The sequence below is a fragment of the Leuresthes tenuis genome, unplaced genomic scaffold (genome assembly GCF_036924035.1).
Source record: "Leuresthes tenuis unplaced genomic scaffold, fLeuTen1.0.hap1 SCAF_4, whole genome shotgun sequence".
NCBI classification, from domain to species: domain Eukaryota; kingdom Metazoa; phylum Chordata; class Actinopteri; order Atheriniformes; family Atherinopsidae; genus Leuresthes; species Leuresthes tenuis.
In genome coordinates this window covers 14,364,495-14,385,884 of record NW_027325358.1, presented here as the reverse complement: position 1 = coordinate 14,385,884, position 21,390 = coordinate 14,364,495, and the positions used below count along the sequence as shown (strand labels likewise).

Sequence of the window (21,390 nt, the reverse complement as noted above, 5' to 3'; positions counted from 1 at the left end):
GTTGGCATACTGGTATTTGTACCTTGTTTACTTGTTCAGTGCCGGCTTTTTGATGTGGTAATGTTATCTCAAATCAAATATGACATGATGTGCACTAAGGTTGATTATACCATTCGACTAAAACTGCAGCAATGGCTTTTTGAAATATAGAACTTGTTGGACCTCTGACCATACATCAAATACAACATGAAATTTATAGACAAACATCAAATAACGCTACAACATCTATTGTCGTTACTACTGTCTGTTAATGTGAGCTAACAGGCATTAACACTCACTCATCATAGTCCAGTCAGTACTTTCAGGGTTTTTTTTCATCAAAGGACTTCCAGTGCTAGTAAGGTGCCAGTGCTAACTTAGTCATTTTTATTTCGATCACAAAATCCACGGCTCCACCCCTGAAAAAACGGTGATGTAATGTGGGTGTGAAGTCGAAGCAGCGGATAAAGAACGTGTTCATTGTGTTTAGTTTTTGTCTGCCATTTAATGATTTTCTTTGCTAGTCCCGAACTCTGCCTAATGCACCGCATAGATTTGAATTGACAATCTCTGCTTACAGGTTAACTGTTTGCGGCTACATTTATATAATACTTTAACTAACATGATTATGACTTACACATGATCTTACAACTTTAAAACTTCAAAAGGCTGTTTGCTCTAGGCTTAACTATAAAACTTTAAAAACAATAAGAGTAGATTTGGAGTTGGAGTTAGGCTTTTGGCAATGTGATTAATGTAATTTTGAAATTTACTCTCTCTAGCTCTATATCTTTGTTTTTCTCCATCTTGTCTTCAGATGCTAAATGATCCTCACCCTTCACTGCTTCCTTTGTCTCTGTCACGTTTTGAGTTTTGTTTTGTTATGTTTTCAGGGTCTTGGTTTTTTTTCTTGTCATGTTTTTTTCTCCTGTCACTTAGTTTCACTCAAGTCACCTGTTTCTGTTCCACAGCTGCACCTCGTCACCAATCACCTCCCCACAGTATTTAGTTTCCAGGTTTACTCACCTTACCTTTCCTGTTTGATGCCACGTTTATCCATAGTCTTGTCAGGTCAGGTTTTTGCTTCTTCCTTGTGTATTCATAGTCTTGTCTTGTTTGTTTTTTCATAGTCTTGTTTTGTCTTGTTATTTTTGCCACAGTTTAGTTTTTTTGATAATCTTGGTTCTTGCCTTGTGTTTTGTTTTTTGTAAATAAATCTCAGTTTTTTTAAGTCCGCATCTTGGTCCTCCCTTTTCGCACCCCGAACTGTGACAGTCTCCCTGCTTAGTCCAAAATCAAAAGAAAACTGCCGAGAAAACTAATTTAACCGAACCAAGATTTTGTCTTGTTTGTGTTTCACTACCATGCGCAATGCTACATGTCCACACAACTAATAGGAGACATTAACATTCATTCAAGAATCTTATTTCAGTGTTGTTTAGTAGCTTCTGCTTCTGTGACTGGCAACATAAATTTGTGAATGGCCCTTGAGCAAGGCTTTTGATGTGCCAAAACAACTGTTCCAAGCTGTGGCCAGCATATCAGGCTGTGATCATGCTGGGTAGCTTCCAGGTGCCAGTGTGTGTAACAGAATATTAATTTCAGAGAATTAATTCTGTCATTTGAGTGAGCCTATACATTGAAACACAGTCGTGATGTGAATTTCAAATACTCTGAAAAGAAAAAAAAAGTCTCTAACAATTAACAGATGCAACAAATACAACAAATATATGTTTCAATATCATGTTGTAATATTTAGTTACATTAAACCTGGTTAATTATAATGCTGTCTCTCTGAAAACACAGCTCCAAGACGAGTGTACAATAACACACTCACTATATTCTTCACTGCAAATCCAGTTGTCCTTGCCTGGCTGTAACTGCCAGGCCTTTGACAGCTCAGATCTTTCCCATAAAGGGAAAAGAAAATAGGATTTTCTTATATCTTTTCACACACATACACTTGTGTCTGGCACCTCCAATGTCTGTGTCATGAACACTTTCTCAAAGGAAATAAAAACTAAATCACGCATGTGTGTGTGCATTATTTGATAGTAAATAATTTTTGGTGCTTTGTATTCTGCAGATGTCTTCTCATCCTACAGCAGCTGTCGGTGTTCATAAGCAGAGACCTAAAGCAGGATGGAAAAAAGGAAGGGGAGAAAACTTTTTACCTTTGCAGTTGGAGGTCCTCTCTGAACCAGCTGAGCCTTCAGTCTCTGTGCAACTTTTCACATCACTAATAAAACAAGAGAAAATGGGACAAGGAATGGGAAGGAGTGAGTGGAGACAAAGAACAGATAGAAAAACACAGGTGAGAGATTTCTGAAAATTGTTGGGCAGCACATCATACAGAAGGTCAATCAGATCAACAATCTCGAACAGGAACAACTACTTAAACACTCATTAGTTTGAGCTTTTCCAAATAGTTGAGCTTTTGTCAAACTAGGAGAAACTCCTTCAAAAATAATAGAACTTACATTTATATAACACATTAATAGGACACTTTTAATCTTAAATGTGTCAGAAAAGGAGGAGAGATTGACTGGAAAACCGGAGACAGAAGCGGAAATACGCGGGGGATTGTTAAAATAAGGGCTGTCTAAAGAGAAAACAGAAGGGGATTCCCATTAGAGAGACAGATGAAGAGACAGCCGAGGATGACAGCAACATCTGACAGTGATCAAGTCGATGATAGACAGAGAGGGGGAGTAAAGAGAGGAGGAGCCGCTATTTCCGAGGCTAATATATGGCTTGGCCTCGCAGGGAAAGCACATCCTCACACAGAGTTTACAACCTCTGTTACATGACTATTTGTTCATGTCAAATGAACCTATGAGTGTGTGTGTTAGAGGGGAGAGAAAATGCCTCCAACAATTCAGAGGAAGGACAAAACAATAAATACAAGCCTCTTATAAACCTAAAGTATTATCTCGTCAGTCCTTCACCAAAATATGACCAACACATTGCAGAATGAACAACACCATAAACCCCAGACTCCAAAAAACTACCACAAAATACATTGAACACACTCTTGTGATATACTTGTCAGTTTGCTAAGTTATTCTTGTTATCCCTGTCAAGCTTCCTGACCTCAATATAGTGAGCTAATTACCTGATTCTTTATATTTAATAGGTTGATTGTGTCTGTCTTTCAAAAATGACAAATATAACATGTCACTACACAATTTACAACACAATTTCACTCCCAACTAATCACACATTTTTAATGCACTGTTTCAAGTTAATGTGTCAAGTTTATTCTTGAACTTGCAGGGTGGGGATTTACATTAGCAGTTTGTCTGATGAGAATTTCTGGAAACACACATCAAGACCACATTTTGGGCTCCTGTTTCTGCTTTACTTTTGTTTTCCTTTTTTTTTTTAACAGCTCAGTAATGATCCCTCTATTGATCAGTGCATGAGCAAATTATGATGTGAACACAACACTCCAGCTGTTTAGGCGAAAGATTGATTGATGGTGGACCCACCGCTCTCTTGATTCTAAACAGTAGGCATCGCTGCTAAGACCCCATAAGTACCCCATACTTTGTGCAATAAATGCACAAAAAGAAGTTGCACAGGAAGTACATTCATGTATACACAAACGTAACTACACAGTTTCAGACTTTCTGTTTTACTTTTAAGCCTTATTTGATGTTTCTGTTACATTTACATTCATTATATTGTTTTGTATTTTGATGGGTTGTACAGATGCCTATAGAGATGGACCTGCTCATACACTTGTCCTTGCAGCTTCTCCTATTTTTCTTACATGCCACTCACTCACACAGCGTATGTCAATATTACAGCAAAGCAATGATCAAGAGGTGGAAACCAGTATCTATAAACTCTATAAAAACATTTTCAATAGACAAAACCCCTCAAAGCATCATACTTTGCGTTCAAATACAGCCTTTTTTTTACAGCTTTTAATGACATCTCAACAGACACTTATTCCTTTACATGATCCTCCTCCCATTCTCTGATTACCATGTTGACCAGTCCTTTGACAGTGACAACACTAGTAGAAACCATCGACTGACAGTCCAGTCTTATGTTGTTAAACACTAACCTAAATCAAGTTTTGTTATTTTCCTCAGACTCGAGCATTTCATATTCTTGATTCTTTCATTTGAAACCTGCAGATAGAATCTTGCATAATTTCCATATCATAATTTTTTCTACTGTGCCATCACGCAAATACTTTTCTTCCTCTGGGATGTTATGTCGGTCTAAATCTCAATCATGAAGCTCTACAGATGTCCATCTCAAAGTTTCTGCTTTTGCTTGTGAGAGCACATCAAAAGCAGTGTTGAGACAGTTTTTGTAACGAGTTACACATCACACATGACTGTTGTACCGTTTGCTCAGCTGTAAATGGGAAAATCCTGCATACCAACGTGTTGCATCTTTACAGTTCGGAGGGATTGACCGACCATCGAGCAGCAGCTATTGCAGCCTCAGTGATTCAACAAACTCCTCCACAAATCCTGAATTCGTAAGTCAGTCACACATCTCGGGCATCTAGGACTCCCTGGTGCACCAGTAATTTATGTTAGAGAGGAAGCAAAGTGTACACTCAAATAAACCAAATCACTTGGAGTCACGTGTGTCTTCTTTAGGTAGAGGCAAACTGCCACAAACTAGTTTAGTTATTGTCAGATTGTCTGCTGATTGGAGAGACAAACTCCTCAGTCCTTCATTCAACAGACAACTCTTAAATGGAAAAGTCATGAAACATTACACACTGTCATTGGAAGATGTTGTCATGCCACAACTACCCAACACTGATAAGAAGCCAGACTTTACATTCATAAGTCCATCCAAGTCTAAGTCTTCATAAACAGAGTTCAATTTGTAGTAAAAGCTTTAGGTGTTGGAAAGGAAAAGATTTAGGTGCACTGTGGTCAAAGTGGTGGCACAGCAATGCTGCTTTAGCTCACATTTTACTTGTCCTTTCAATTCATAAACCTAAAAACACTTGTGGTGTGTGTGGCAATGTTAAAGAATGTATGGTTTTCCAGGTAATAAACGTACAAGACTTGGAGGATTTTGCGCTTGTATGTCGAGTCGTTTCAGGTCTCGAGGGTGTCGAGTAGACCAGACAAGTCAAGTTACTGGGTGTATAAAGTCAACAGCTGGAGCTTCTGCTTTGAGCTGAATCTGTTAAATCTGATGCTTCTTGTACAAAGATGAGAAGGAGAACTGTGGAAATGAGGAGCTTAGCTACACCAGCAGTAACACTAGCAAAACACACAGACAAACACATCCATGCACTGCAGCTATGTTTTTTTTATTTATTTAATTCAATTTAAAAACTTTTATTAGCAAGAAATTGTTTGAGCTTGAGGGTGTAGAGATGGACAGAATCAGCATAGAGAAAGAAAGGGGCAGACTGAATAAGGAAGAGAAATGATGATGCCTGAGAAGACGACACAGTGTTACAGATGAAGTTGAATGTTACTTACAGCTGAATGATACTGCTATAACGTGTTGTGTGTACATGCAGCCTATAAGAGCCTGCAGGACAGAATACAGAACAGAACACACTAAGATGTTCAGTAAACATACCCGAGCTCCACACCTCTGATTTCTAATCCTCAGGATCAGGATCAGTTTGTCAACACAAACATCTCAAATGTTCTATGATCACTGCAGGTGATGAATACAAACTGTACACAAGCACATAACAATGTAGACATTTTTGTCTCTGGTGTCGTTTTTTGGCTTCAGTTCACCTCACTGTTATTTACGTCATCTGACATTAAAGACAACACAAATGAAAATCATTCAGGTGAAGCAGCATGACATAGAGGAGGAAACAGAGGAGGTCTGGTAGCAAAAAGACAAAAAAACAGAGGAGAAACAAAGGTGAAAGCATGAGGGGAGAGATGGATGAAGAGCCAGCAGAAAACCAAACAATGGCTAAAAAATGAAGCTCTGATGCAGTGCTGTTGGCAAATTAGAGACACACAGAAACTACTACTGAAGTGTCTCACACACAGATGCATGCACACTATTTAGCTATTCCTAATGCATCAGCAGCATGTTTGCTCCTCTGTAGTCCCCTTGACTGCGAATAGGGAGGACATCAGAGGGAAGTGCTGGGTGTGCATTGTTATCCTCGCAGACTCGTGCTTGTAAAGGCTAAAACCACAGTGACCAGCGAGCCCAGGAGCAGTGTGTGTGAGTCAGACTCAGCTGGTCTGCATCAGTGGGAGGTCTGCAGTGTGGGTTATCTGATTTGCTGATGAAAAAAAAAGAAAGAGAAAAAGTAAAAAATTGGCTGGCCGCAGGCAAGCTCAGGGCGTGCTGAGCCGGCCACAGCAATCTCTGTCTGACTCTTCTGGTGGTTATATTTCTGCTAAATAACATATGCATTTCATGTACAATTCACCATGTGATATATGTTTGATGTATGTGTTGTAAGAAGGTGAATGAAGTATAAGCCCCTGGAAGCTGTCCATTCCCTGCATTGTAATAAACAGCAGGCAGACTGAATGATCTTTATCCTTCTTTGCTGTCCAGAACAAACATGCTCCCATCAAGACTGTGAGTGTTTGCTCTCTGGAGTGTATAACAGTTTGCAGGACTGTTAATGAATGCACAGACTTAAACCTGCTCTGTGGGACATGAAAGGACTCTCCAACAGAATTACAGATTACTTTAGTGTCTCTGTGGACTCAACAAAAATCTGTTTTCTAAAGGACAAACTGTGGCGAGAAAAGCCATCAAATCCTTTCTAGACAGAGGAGAGCTTTCAGGACTTTGGGACAAGGAGGATGATAGTCTGTCCAGTGGGAGCTAAAGAGGAGAATAGAGGATGAGAAGAACACCTACCAGGAGAGGACTGAGGACAATAGGCTGCAAAAAGCGTTGAAGGAGGCGTTGAGTGTCATGAGAACAATCAAGTGGCCAAGTGGACAGCTTAAGAGGGAAACAGTCAGTGGTAAAATGTAGAATAGAAAAAAGCACTTGGGTTTACTGATACTCTCCTTCATACCTCTCAACAAGCGTGTATGTGGATAGTGCCACAGAGATGATTCTCAAGGCAGTGATGTATAGGGCGAAACCCAAAAGTCAGTCATTTCTTGTCAAGGTGCTTTTTAAATCAGTGGTGAAGAGTTTACGTTCTAAAGGGGCGAAAAGCACAGCTTTGAGTTTTGCCTCGGAGCCTCTGAGTGGGTGAGCTGGCAGCTGAGCAGGAAGGGACAGAGGCAAACAATGTAAAAGAACTCGTGCCTGATAATTGTAACTTACAAGCAGAGAGCGGGCAGCATTTTCTTGTATGTGGCAGGAAGTGGTGAAGTGGGTGGACTTATTTTAGGCTGCCAACAGTTTGTATGTGTTGAAGGTTTCATTAATTCCCAGCCTATGATTGACAGTTGCAGCTTATCTAAGGTTTGGAGGTGTATTAAACTGTCCCTAAACTACATAAATGCCCCATATATACATATATACTGGCGCATATATGCAAAAGGAGCTCCAAATAATATAAATCAACTATTAAACTATTAAACTATCAACTATTATGGGCATACTTATTGCCCCCCAGCTGTGTGCCAGTACATTGGGGTTTACCCCAGTGAACGAGAGGGTAGCCTCCCTCCGCCTTCGGGTGGGGGGACGAGTCCTGACTGTTGTTTGTGCCTATGCGCCAAACAGCAGTTCAGAGTACCCACCCTTTTTGGAGTCTCTGGGGGAGGCACTGGAGAATGCTCCTACCGGAGACTCCCTCGTTCTGCTGGGGGACTTCAATGCTCACGTGGGCAATGACAGTGAGACCTGGAGGGGTGTGATTGGGAGGAACGGCCCCCCCGATCTGAACCAGAGTGGTGTTATGTTGTTGGACTTCTGTGCTGGTCATGGACTGTCCATAACGAACACCATGTTCAGACATAAGGGTGTCCATATGTGCACTTGGCACCAGGACACCCTTGGCCGCAGTTCGATGATCGACTTTGTGGTTGTATCATCGGACTTGCGGCCGTATGTCCTGGACACTCGGGCGAAGAGAGGGGCGGAGCTGTCAACTGATCACCACCTGGTGGTGAGTTGGCTCCGCTGGTGGGGGAGGATGCCGATCAGACCTGGCAGGCCCAAACGTATTGTGAGGGTCTGCTGGGAGCGTTTGTCAGAATCCCCCGTCAGAAGGAGCTTTAACTCCCACCTCCGGCAGAGCTTCAACCATATCCCGGGGGAGGTGGGGGACATTGAGTCCGAATGGGCCATGTTCCGTGACTCCATTGCCGAGGCAGCTGATCGGAGTTGTGGCCGTAAGGTGGTCGGTGCCTGTCGTGGCGGCAACCCTCGAACCTGCTGGTGGACACCAGTGGTGAGGGAAGCCGTCAAGCTGAAGAAGGAGTCCTATCGGGCCTTTTTGGCCAGTGGGACCCTGGAAGCAGCTGATAGGTACCGACAGGCCAGACGGGCTGCGGCTTCGGCGGTTGCTGAGGCAAAAACTCGGGCCTGGGAGGAGTTCGGTGAGACCATGGAGAACGATTTCCGGACGGCCTCGAAGAGATTCTGGTCCACCATCCGGCGTCTCAGGGGGGGGAAGCGGCTCACAGTCAACACTGTTTACAGTGGGGACGGGGCTTTGCTGACCTCAACTAGGGATGTTGTGAGTCGGTGGGGGGAGTACTTCGAGGAACTCCTCAATCCTACCAACACGTGCTCGGAAGAGGCAGAGTCGGAGAGCTCGGAGATGGGGCCTCCCATTTCTGGGGCTGAGGTTGCCGAGGTGGTCAAAAAGCTCCTCGGTGGCAAGGCCCCGGGGGTGGATGAGGTCCGTCCTGAGTTTCTCAAGGCTCTGGATGTTGTAGGGCTGTCTTGGCTGACACGCCTCTGCAGCATCGCGTGGACATCGGGGACAGTGCCTCTGGACTGGCAGATTGGGGTGGTGGTCCCCCTCTTTAAAAAGGGGGACCGGAGGGTGTGTTCCAACTATAGGGGTATCACACTCCTCAGCCTCCCTGGTAAGGTCTATTCGGGGGTATTGGAGAGGAGGATCCGTCGGATAATCGAGCCTCGGATTCAGGAGATGCAGTGTGGCTTTCGTCCTGGCCGTGGAACAGTGGACCAGCTCTATACCCTCGGCAGGATCCTGGAGGGTGCATGGGAGTTCGCCCAACCAGTCTACATGTGTTTTGTGGACTTGGAGAAAGCGTTCGACCGTGTCCCTCGTGGAGTCCTGTGGGGGGTGCTCCGGGAATATGGAGTGCCGGACCCCTTGATAGGGTCCGTTCGGTCTCTGTATGACCGGTGCCAGAGTTTGGTCCGCATTGCCGGCAGTAAGTCGGATACGTTTCCGGTGAGAGTTGGACTCCGTCAGGGCTGCCCTTTGTCACCGATTCTGTTCCTAACTTTTATGGACAGAATTTCTAGGCGCAGCCAGGGCGTTGAGGGTGTCCGATTTGGCGACCTCAGAATCGGGTCTCTGCTTTTTGCAGATGATGTGGTTCTGTTAGCGTCGTCAGGCCGTGACCTTCAGCTCTCACTGGAGCGATTCGCAGCCGAGTGTGAAGCGGCTGGGATGAGAATCAGCACCTCCAAATCCGAGACTATGGTTCTCAGCCGGAAAAGGGTGGAATGCTCTCTCCGGGTCGGGAATGAGATCCTTCCCCAAGTGGAGGAGTTCAAGTATCTCGGGGTCTTGTTCACGAGTGAGGGACGAATGGAGCGGGAGATTGACGGGCGGATCGGTGCGGCGTCTGCAGTGTTGCGGGCTCTGCACCGACCCGTCGTTGTGAAGAGGGAGCTGAGCCAGAAGGCGAAGCTCTCTACTTACTGGTCAATCTACGTTCCCATCCTCACCTATGGTCACGAGTTGTGGGTAGTGACCGAAAGAACAAGATCGCGAATACAAGCGGCCGAAATGGGTTTCCTCCGCAGGGTGTCTGGGCTCTCCCTTAAAGATAGGGTGAGAAGCTCAGTCATCCGGGAGGGGCTCGGAGTAGAACCGCTGCTCCTCCGCATTGAGAGGAGTCAGATGAGGTGGCTCGGGCATCTGGTTAGGATGCCCCCTGGGCGCCTCCCTGGGGAGGTGTTCCGGGCACGTCCCACTGGGAGGAGACCCCGGGGAAGACCCAGGACACGCTGGAGAGACTATGTCTCTCGGCTGGCCTGGGAACGCCTCGGGGTCCCCCCGGAAGAGCTGGAAGAAGTGGCCGGGGACAGAGACGTCTGGGTTTCTCTGCTCAAGCTGCTGCCCCCGCGACCCGACCCCCGGATAAGCGGCAGATGATGGATGGAACTATTAAAATTAATCATCAAAAAGATTTAAAGTCATACTTCCGTTTCAGTTATACAAAAGTGACTGTTCAACTTCAAAGTCACCATTTGGATGTTTTAGACTGTTTTCCAGTTGAGCATAACTTTGCCATCAGTGGGCTTTCCACCTTAGTGCTTGTTTGTGTGGTGGCTAATTCACCAAAACCAGGAGCAGAAGGAGAGTTGGATCTATTCCTGTCAAAAATTATTAAAAAAGAAAAAATCATTTAAGTGGGTGGTAGTGGAAAGTTTTTTGGCTGTTGTCTATCTCACTGTTAGTTTTTCCTCAGTCACTTAACAGAGAAAAGTAATATTGACTATGGTTATGCACAGGCTGGAAAGTTTTGATTGACAACTGTCTTTGTAATGAATTTCAAGTATATCAACAGAGAAACTTGATAATAAAACATTTCTTAATTTGGGTGCAGACTTTTTTGTTTTTTGCAACTCATAAAGTTACAATAAAGATCAACTTGCTGTAATTGAGAATGTAATTGAAAACATTTGACTTTAATATAAAGTACAGTCAGATTTCCAACAGCAGAGCTCACAGCTAAACTGTGTCGGTGAAAAAACATTGTTTTTAGTCATTACTCCCTGCATTCTGTGCTGGATCTTTCCCCTTCCTGGCAGGGCATCAAACCTGCTTCTCTTCCTCGCCTGACAATGTTTTGCCAGGTTTGGTACTAATTTCTCCTCCAAACAAATGGAAGTGGATTCAGAAGTAACTGCTCACGTACAGAGCTCACAGTCACAGGAAAAAGAAAAAAAAATCTATTTCTTGTTAAAAGCAGTCAGTCAAGCGATCGGCTGTTGGATACTGGGCAAAGTAACACACAAACATGTCCACAGACACACATGCCTGAAACACACTGCCTGAAAGCTGAATGCTGATTTGTTAATGAGCTGTCATGGTGACAGATACTGCCATTTAATTGGCTGGGAAAGGAGGCAATTAGAATTCCGTACATCGATGCACATCAGAGAGTCAAGGTTGAGGGTTTCTGTACATTACATTTGAGAATGTGGGCTTCAAAGTGAGACACTTTGTGGGATGTTACTCACTTCTTTAAATTATTAATTCTGATGATCCTGTTCAACTGCTCTGTGATCTGCTCCTCAGTCTGAATACAAGTGTGTGTGTGTGTGTGTATCTAGCATCTAGGTGCAAATGTGAAAACGCATTCAAGGTATTTCTCTGTATTTCTTTGTCTTCCTTTTCATTTTCCCAGTTTCATTTTAAAACAGCTTCCATCACCCTTCCTGCTCTCTTTTTTCATCCACATCTTCCACTCTTTATGTCCATGTTACCCCTCTCTTTCTCTCTCTTTCTTGTTTTCCATTTTTCTTCCAATTCCTCCATCTGCCCACTCAGTATGCAGCGTCTGTGCAACAGTTTACCATCTTCCTTTGGTTCTAATTTCTCATTTTCATCTTGTTTTTCTTCACATAAATCTCTATTCATGTATGCCAGTCTATTGTTATTCATTGATCATCCCCTCACTAATTTCAAACAGAGAGGAGACAACAATTAAATAGATCGATACGTTTTATACACAGTTTTTAGCCTTTTATATCCAATTTTTTATTTATTTAATCATTGGTTGGAGTACAAACTTCCAGCTACACAAAGGCTGCAGCCAAAACACATCCTGAGCACAACAATTTTAAAAAGAAATGGGAAATACAAACACAGACAGTGGTTTCTGCAGAGAAATGCACCAACTCACAGTTATAGTGGGTCAAGACATGACTGGGAGAGATTACTGTTGCGTAAAGCTAAGTTAACTTTATTTCTCTCTTTCTCTCTTTCTGCTTTTAAGAAACATGAAGCTGTTAGATTCAAGAAAAAAGTCGACAAGAAAAGCAGTTCTCCATGTAAATTTTAGACGTGCACAGCAGCCATGACGTTTTCCAGACATGTTCCATATCTATTTATCTATCTGTCTGTTTTCCTGTCTACACAAGTGCATTACCACCTACACAGTACATTATAAAGAAGGATAAAAAAAAAACAGGAACAAACCATGACATAAAAAGGCTTTTAAAAAAATCCAATTAAGAAAGGGGACATAGAAGAACGGCTTAAAAATGCTCAGTAGCTTTCATGTGTTGTCCTGCTGGTTTCTCTTCAAGCTGTGACATTCTCTGACATATTTTAGTATATTTATTTCTCTGAATGAATAATGGATTATGTTTCGAGAATACTTCAATTCTTATAATCTGAGTCATAAAGAATTTGGTTCTGCACGGTTTACAGAATAACACAAATCTCAGTGAAAAATTATTTTATCCCTGAGGTCTATGATCCCGCCGGTGTGATCAGATCGCATGACGTCATTACGGCGCCGTCGAAAGCAAACTACAATTCATTCTGACATTACAAACGAGAAAAAAAAAAGATACCATGGCAAACTTTTTTTTTTTTGTGGTCTATAAAGGCAAAAATCAAAAGTATCCAAAAACAACCAAAATGGGCTCAGATCGCAGAAGGTTTTTTTGCTCATAAAACTGACTGTCTGCTTTGGTTAAGAGGGTTTAGTGGGTTGTCCATTAATTACAGTTTTTTTTGTTTGAATCCCTCATTCGGCCCTTCCACGTGTCGTGACGTCCCAAAGCTCTAAATCCTTAAGTTCTTTGGCAAGAGCGCACCTCACACACCCTCTTTATTCTATGAATATGTTCAAGAGCAACAGGCTATAAACTCTTTCTGGCAAAGCATATAAGTGCAGACCGTATGATGTTCCTTTTGCAGTGGACATCATAATGTACTATTCTGCACTATCTTTTGGTGACTAAATTAGCAGCCCAGGAATTGCTATACTTGTCTTTTTCTTTAGCTAATTCATTTTCCTATTTCTATATTCCTTTCTATTTGTCTATTGCTTATCTTGCACATGGCTAAAAGCCTCCACCCCATGCCTCGTGAATAATTTCGAGTGTTTTCAAAGTTTGCATGCACGTGTGTCAGTGTGATTTTGTTTGTAATTTGTGCATGGGAGTGTGTGTGTTTGGAGGCAGCGTTCCAAGTATGAGCTGGTGGAGACCATGCATGGAGCATCAGTGACCTTCGTGCTGTTACATTTTTAAAACAGAGTGTGAATAATAGATTACGTTAGAATAAAACAGAGAAAGATGAAATATGAATTAAAATAACGTGAATAACAGAGATGGGGGCTGAAGGAGGGTGAGAGGGAGGGATAAATAAAGCGAGAAAAAGAAATCAACAGATCTCAAAGAGAATGGATAAGTTGAAATAGATGAATGACACTGTAGATGAATTTGTTTTTATAAAAATGTCACTATTACATGATGTGAAGGCCAGCAATATTGCTAGTTAAACAGATAGTTAACCCAAAACAACAGCTACACACTGTCGTATATTTTGAGTCTTCAGGTGTCACTAAATCCCATTCAAATCCCTGTGATGCACACTCCAGCTAAAGTGGCTTTATCTAATTGAAATCCAAGGCTCACCTTGCAATAAATAAAAAAAAAACACTTCACCAAAATTAATGTTGTTATTTTTTTAAGCTGAAAACTAAACTAAAAAGAAAATGTGTACATCATTTCCAAAGAGGAAGTCTTTCTGCTTTGCAGTTGTAATTATTTTTTTGTGCTTTTGTTTTAGAAACCCGAGACCTTCCACTAACGCTTTAGCAGGCTCAACAACAAAGAGAGTTAGATTTGAAAAAGTGAAATCATTTTGACAATTAAAGGATTCTCAAAAAGCTAAACTAAAGTAGCAGCAAATGTCCTATGGAAAAACTGAAATTATGGGAAATATAGTCAACATAGTAAAACAACCAGAAACCTGGTGAGAACACGAAGACAGGCTTCAAAGATAGACATCAAACGATTTAACTGAGCAATAAATGACGCTGAGAAGTGAAATCTTGATGCGACTTTAGCTTTGGTAACATGACATTTTTACATGGGTTTTGGATGATTCTCCTGTGTGAAAGTCTGAGTTGCTCCTACAATCAGCTGCTCTACTTTCCATCTGAAAGCATTGAATTCATTTTCTTGCTTTTAATTTCTACGTAGTTTATTTCTAATGGAAACACTGCACTCAGCAAACACTGGGTCCTTATCATATAATGACCAATTCTGTATCTCATTATTATATTTTGCTATCTCAAAAATTTGAAAAAAACAATCGTGTAATGAGATTCTTTCTGTCATAATTATCAGATCGTGATCTGGTAATTATCTGTCATTGTTGAGAACAGAGCTGTGATAACACTACCTGATTCAATTTGATTGGATTTCCCCTTTGGTTTGACAGAAAGAAATATTAATATTGCTGAGTAATGTTGATGAGTAAACTCACTAGACTGGTGAGCTCCAGTCAGATAACCTCAAGACGTAATTTTTTTTAATGTGAGGCTGATGTTGCCCAACAATACATTAATCTGGTACATAACACATCATGCAGCAGAGTTTCAAGTACTCTAATACCCACTAAGAGTGATATCATTGTAAGCAGAACTATTATGTCTGCACTGTGCGTGCATCATATAGAGGCCTCGCTCGGGCAGAAATAGGATTCTTATGTTTACAGCTGATCTGCTCATTAATGCTCTGTTAGGATAAAACAGTACAGGGCTTTATGGAATCTTACAAGACATACATCAGAAATGCACCCACGCTATCTACATGTGTTATCTTAATAGTATGGAAACATTATGGTCACAACTTTCAATGTAAATCGTGCCACAATAATGATAATAAGAACATTTCCCTATGAGGTCACAGAATACAGCTGCTTTAATCAGTTCTTGTTTTTGTGTGATAGTATGCCATCAGCTATTTTTTCCCCCTTTGGTAAATTAACTGTTTACTTCTCTTTTTGGCTCTTGCACAAATTTAATAAAACAAGCAACAGAATTACAGCAGTCAGCCACAAAATTAACATTGATGATCTCTTTACAATACAATATTCTGCTGGCAAACTCTGACACCTCCAAGTTGTTGACCCCGCCTCCAAACTTCACAGATTCCAAAGGGCCCCAAAAGATCTGCTGCTACCTCTCCAGTGCTAGATATGAGATTGAATCACCATGTTCTATTGTTTTGTGAGCTGTTTTGATGGGGAATTTTCTATTAGATAGGTGGCATCAATGATGTAGCTGATAGCTGGAAACAGGTTAAGTTAAAATAAAATAAAAAGAGAGAGAGAGAAAAAGGTCGAACTTTTCCGGTGCAAAAGTTTTGATCATGCTTCTGTAGAAACAGGATAATGTCGCCAAAAGAAAGAGTTTATTTTCAGACATTTTATCAGACTTCTGGGAATTGATACCCACAATTTAGCACAAGCTGCTGGCCTTTCTGACTTCTGCCGTACTTCATGAGGACAGCTTTGATTTGACATTTGGAAGAGTGTAGTCCTTCATCGCTGCTTGCCGTGGAGATCTACTGTCACTCCTTGCTATAGAAAATCTATCGAGACTTCCAACTTTGAAGTCCTCCAGATAACGAATGATCAAAACAAATGAGTTCCTGCTCATCAGCCAACCATCGACTGCTATGCTGCAGATGCTCATTAAATTCTGAGATAGTAAAAATGAGCTCTGAGTGAGACAACCTTATGGCTGCTCTTTGCCTTGTGTTGGTGCAGAGAAATGAGAGAGGCTGAATGATGATTCGCTGACAAACCTCATGAGAAACAACAGATCATCATGGGAGAGGCTCTCCTTCGATAATTGACTTCATGGTGATAGAAAACTTTACTTTGTTTTGTTGAGTTGTCTTAACAGATGTAGTCTCATGAAAGGCAGCAAAAGCTGCCAGCCATGCCATGCTCTGCTTAGTCAATTAATCGGTCCATGAAACACTCAATGAAACAACAGCACTGCTACTTCTTAGGTCCACTACAGCAGCATCCCGGTCATCATATGATAAATTGAAGTCACCTCTGTGTGTGGTGAGATGCTCTGCTCCTTTGTGCCTTTGTGTTAATACTGATGACATTTTTCATAAATCTTGTCATATTTTTTATTGAGCAGTGAGAGAGACCATCTAAAAAGCCGGTCACCAAGGAGCACCAACTGTGGGAAGAAGGTAATTTAGCTGACAGTGAGGATGAAATGTATTTCGCTTCCCATTGTCCTAAATGTGAAATTGCCAGTGAGAGAAATTTAAAAATAAAATCCAGTGCGCGAGCCATGCATGACACATCGTTTTTCCTTTAAGGATGCGCCTCTCCATTGATAAAAGGCTCACGCTTTAACAACTTAGATTCCCATAGTGTTACTAAAAATAAGCTTCTTGAACAGATGAGCTGTCTTATATGATGTCATATTTTACAATTTGCTTGTTATTACTGCAGCTGTTGGACATATTACTCAGAGGATATGTATTTTTACTCAACTCAAAAAATGTGTTCCTCCAGTCAGTAGAATGTATCAACAATAATCACTAAGTTGTTTTAAATAACTGCATCTTTTCTGAGGATAAATAACAAAGAACATAAAAACTATTCAAACTTCAGCCAAAAGTTAATCACTTTGGTTAAATTATGCAACGTCTCGTGTAAAATTTTCATGCAAATCCATCGTCAACTCGGTTCGCGTAGCCCTGCAAATAACCAGACTAATCAAACTACCCTCACAACCTCCTCGGTGGAAGTAAATATTGAGCTCTCAGTTCCTGCCAGAAAACCCTCTGTTGAAATTCTGCCAACAATTGTCCCAGCGTTCAAACAACATAAGATTATTTAGAGTAAGGGGAGAATTTTATGTGCGGTAGTTAAAATGAGTCTGAAATATAGGGACATCATGCTACCCGCTGCCCTTTTCAAAGGGGCAGTGTGTACATTTTAGTGATGTCAAGCTGTGAAGTTGCAGAAAGGAAGCATCTCCATTACCCCACAGGTCTACCCCATACGTCTCTATGGCCGCTGTTTGCAGACTGTTGTAGTCTGTTCAATGTAGAAACATGGCAGTGCAATAATACTATATTCTAGATAATTAAAGTATCTAAACAGATTACAACAGTGTCATCAGTGAAATCACAATTACAGAATTTCCGTTGCCCTAAATGCTCCAGTATGCCACTTATATATAGACAAAAATATGTGTTAAGCCTTCCAAACTGATCTCACTGCCCTGCATAAATACGTTCACTGTCCTATGAGTAGATAGATAGATTAACATATAAAGGATCCACATGCATTTCTTTCCCTTATATTAGTTCCTTCCTTTCTGACATAACATCATTATCTGAATCTTCTCTCCAGGCCTTACTTCTATATTGGGCTTCTAAATAGCCAACACGAAAGTATAAATTCCTTGAAAAGGATAATAATAATGCCTATATACCCTGAAGCTATGTGCCACAAAGGAAAAACACTAATGAGACATCAGTTTCTACCCACCCGATGAGAGTTACATTTGCAGCCTGTCTACACGTACGAAAATGATCCGGCTCCATCACTGACGAAGCGAAATGATAAATCAACAGAGTCAGAATACAAAACTAAGTCTCTCAGTAATATGAAAAAAAACAATATCACACAAAGTCTGGAACACAGGTGGTAAAAGAAGGGATACAAGCCTTGGTGTCTTGTATACGAGTCTAAGTTTGTTGGTGTTTTATGCTAATAAGTCATTTAACAGTCATACAGGCAGTGTGGCTCTTTCCTCTGTGATATTGGTGAAGACCTTAGAGGCCATCCACTGAGGGTGACACTGTAGCAAGTCACATTTATCTCAACAGGTGTCAGTGCGGAGATCGATCACCTTGGTCACTTTGTTAGCAATTAAAATAAAGAGATAACAGCCGCGAGACCAAGAAAGTGAAAGAAGATAAAAGAGAGGTGAAATGAAAACAACGGTGGACATCATTTTTATCGTATTGTGTTTTTCTGCTCTTATTACTGTCCCACTACGAGTGGAAAAGCATAGTAGGAGCAAAATAAGCTATCTAAGAAGGTGGCTGTTAATAGTTGTTCATTTCTATTGACATGCTTTTTCTTTTAATTCGAGCTGTGTGTGTAAGCTTTGTGTCATTTGCAGTAAATGCAATAAATTAGGGCTGTCAAAATTGATGCATTACTAACGAGTTAACGAAAATCCCTCTTAACAACAAGACAATCTTGACACAGGATTGACATAGGCGTGTTCCGTGAGTGCGACCCTTAGTCTGCCCTGTAGTGCAGGGAATCAAGAAGTGATATAGCCTGATCTTGTGAATGGCTAAAGAAAGACCAAAGTTATCTGCCTTTACTGTAAATGTGAATTGCGTTATCACCAGATCTCTTGCCGGCTGATGCAGAGACCCTCATTCCCCCAAAGGCAGACCATGCTGAGTAGTTTGATGCCTGGACAACTCTACACAAGGCAAGATTAGATACAGTTACAATGTGTCTGATTATTTTCTTAGAGTGTGAATGCAACACATGTGAATTCAGGTCAATGTGCCCCTCTGTTGTTGCATGTTGGGCTTGTGTTTGTCACATATGCTTTCAGCATATTTATACACACATATACATTTATATGTGCACACTGATGTTGTCACGATTTAGGTTTTGATTCATGTCTTGTCTTGTCATTTCCTGTTTTATTTTGAAATATTAACTTCCCTCTCGTTTCAGGTACCTTGCTCTTCCTCCTGTGTCAAGCGTCTGATTGATTCCCAAAGTGTTTCCACCTGTTCCCCTCTGCTCAATTAGTCTGCGTCTCCCTTGTCTCGTGCCAGTGTGTTGTGTTCAGTCATGAACCTCACTCTAGCGTCTTGGTCCACAGAAATCCACAGCCACAGAATCCTTGAGCCTGCAGTGCAGCGATCCTCCTGCAGAGCGTATCCTTTGTTTTGTAAGTTTAAAACCACGGTAAGTTTCATAGCCTGTTTTGTTCCTCCGTTTTTTTGCAGTGATTTTTAGTTGTTACCTTTTCATAGAAACCTCCATTAGAGGAGTGTCGCGTTTTTTAAAATTATTGTTAATGTTTCATAGAAGCCTCCATTAGAAGGAGAAAAAAAAAAGGAGTTTTGTTTTCTTATAAAGTTTCATAGTGCCTCTGTTTTCAAGAGAGCGTCTTTTGTTTAAGTCCGCCTCATTAGGATAACATAGTTATTGAGGAGAGTTCTTTAGGAGTTTCACAGCCCTTTGTTTTGCTCTGTTTGGAGATCCTCAAACTGATTATTATTAATAAACACTCTAGCATTGAAATCGACCCTGCATCTGTGTCCTGTGTCCTGAGGCCTGGGCAGATGTAAGAAACACTCATCTAGTTAATCTCTAATGATTACTTTGAGAACAGACTGTTTTTTTTGTATTTGTATTTGCAGTTCTTCATTTTACAGGTTATAATTTATTGTCAGTTCATTCATTAGATTAGTGCATTTAAAACTCAAGGGATCTGTGTTCAAATCTGATTAAAAAGGCATAGGAACTCCCCTTTTATTTCAAATTTGACTGCAAAATCCTTTAGCTTCAGATTAAAATATGCTATTCAAGGAAATGTATCACCCAAATACATGGTTTTTTTTTTATCCTAAATGCTTAATGCTACAACTAAGGTTAGCAGGTTTCTTACATATTACATTATACATGTATATTACATTACATTATGTATGTCATTATGTACACTTTGAATTAAATTTAAATTTTCTTCAATAAAAACCGACAGCGGCTCAGTGTCATCAGTAACTTAATGGATCATACACACACACATTATATATATATATTAGTATTTTTACATTATTTTATTAATATTCACCATTACATCTAATTGTTAGTTGTATTGGTAGCGTTTTTTTTAAAAAAAATTTATTAATCTAAACTCATACTAGTACTACTAATTTTATAGGGAGTCAATGATGAGGTTCGCCTAAAGCTCCAAACTAGCTTTGACTGGCACTGTACTAAACTAAAGCTATCCCACAGTTTTACAACCTTTATTGTTTAACTAGACTGAATTATTACTAATATCAAGCATTGTGTATGAACAGTTGATCAAACAGAAAATTCTCCAAGACCTAAAACTCCAAGAGTTAATATTTGAACTCTCTGATTTACTATGTTTGCAAGGTTTAATCTTTAATAAAGTCAGACCTTAGGTGTCTCCGAGCATCGGAGCTACAACAGCCACATGTTGCATCAGGTTGTAAAGGCTTAAATAATCTGTGGTTTTACACCTTATCCACACTGTTGAGGTCAACCTGTACCTCTTTCCGAGTCCGTTGATGCAGTGAAGGAGGAAGACAGAGGAGACGATATAAGAATCATCACAGTTTTATTTGCGCAGTTTGCAAAGTGCGGAGAGCAGTTCAGTACAATGCATGCGAACAGCACAAAGTACGGAAAAGCTCTGTCGTTGTCTAGGGGTGTGATGTTATATAGACTTGAGTTCAGTCTCCGCCTTATGAGATGTGTGTGCGTCAATATCTTATCTCTTCCTCTATGTGTGTGTGTGTGTGTACTGGTATAAGGCGTTACTTTCAGAAGACCGTTGTAGGTGCGGTCCTAGTTTTACAACCTGTTGTTCTCAGAGATATTTCCTTATCAGGCTGCTGTGCAAGCACAGAAATGAGCAAGTCGGTTATACAGGATATCACCTTATACAGCTATCCTCACTCACAACACTCACAGTTTTGAGTGCCAAGCTTCAGCAGTTGTAGGAATAGAAACCACAAAAGCATATGGCGCTTCCCACTCATCATGTTTGTATTTGTGGATGATGTGCAGGAAATCACCTGTGCAGGGTCTGTAAAGGTCCCCAGCTGTACCTCTCCTGCCTGTTTCACACGACCACTTTCTCATGCATTCTGTCATGGGAACACACACATGTACACACCTCTAACCTCTCTTCACGTCTCATCACCCTCATGACCCACATAGACCAGGAACTAATTCACACAGCCCAGAGAGAGGCTGGAGAAGAGAAACACAAAAAGAAAGATAACGATTGGAAGACAAAATGAGGAAGACAGGAGGCAGCGAAAAAGCAGGAAAGATCGTAAGCAGCAGCAGCGGGGATGCTGAGGGGCAAGATGAGACGATGAATCAGTAACGGAGGGCAAAAAAAAAAGCAAAAGGAGAAATGGAGCTGGATGATGTAGCTGGTAAGTGATAGACTGAGCAATGGGAGAGGTAGAGTGAGGTCAGATGGAGAAGGGGCTAGAAGGAGAGAA

At 41.2% G+C, this 21,390-nt stretch overlaps 1 protein-coding gene across 1 annotated transcript in view; it reads right to left on the bottom strand.

The window, feature by feature from the left end:
- The window catches only part of LOC140305740 (protein ELFN1-like), a 112,485-nt gene that overhangs the window by 40,205 nt on the left and 50,890 nt on the right, over positions 1-21,390 (bottom strand). The window contains exon 2 of the mRNA XM_072384716.1: positions 2,154-2,218. The gene's annotated coding sequence lies outside the window, so the exon portion shown is untranslated. The remainder of the gene's footprint in view (positions 1-2,153; positions 2,219-21,390) is intronic.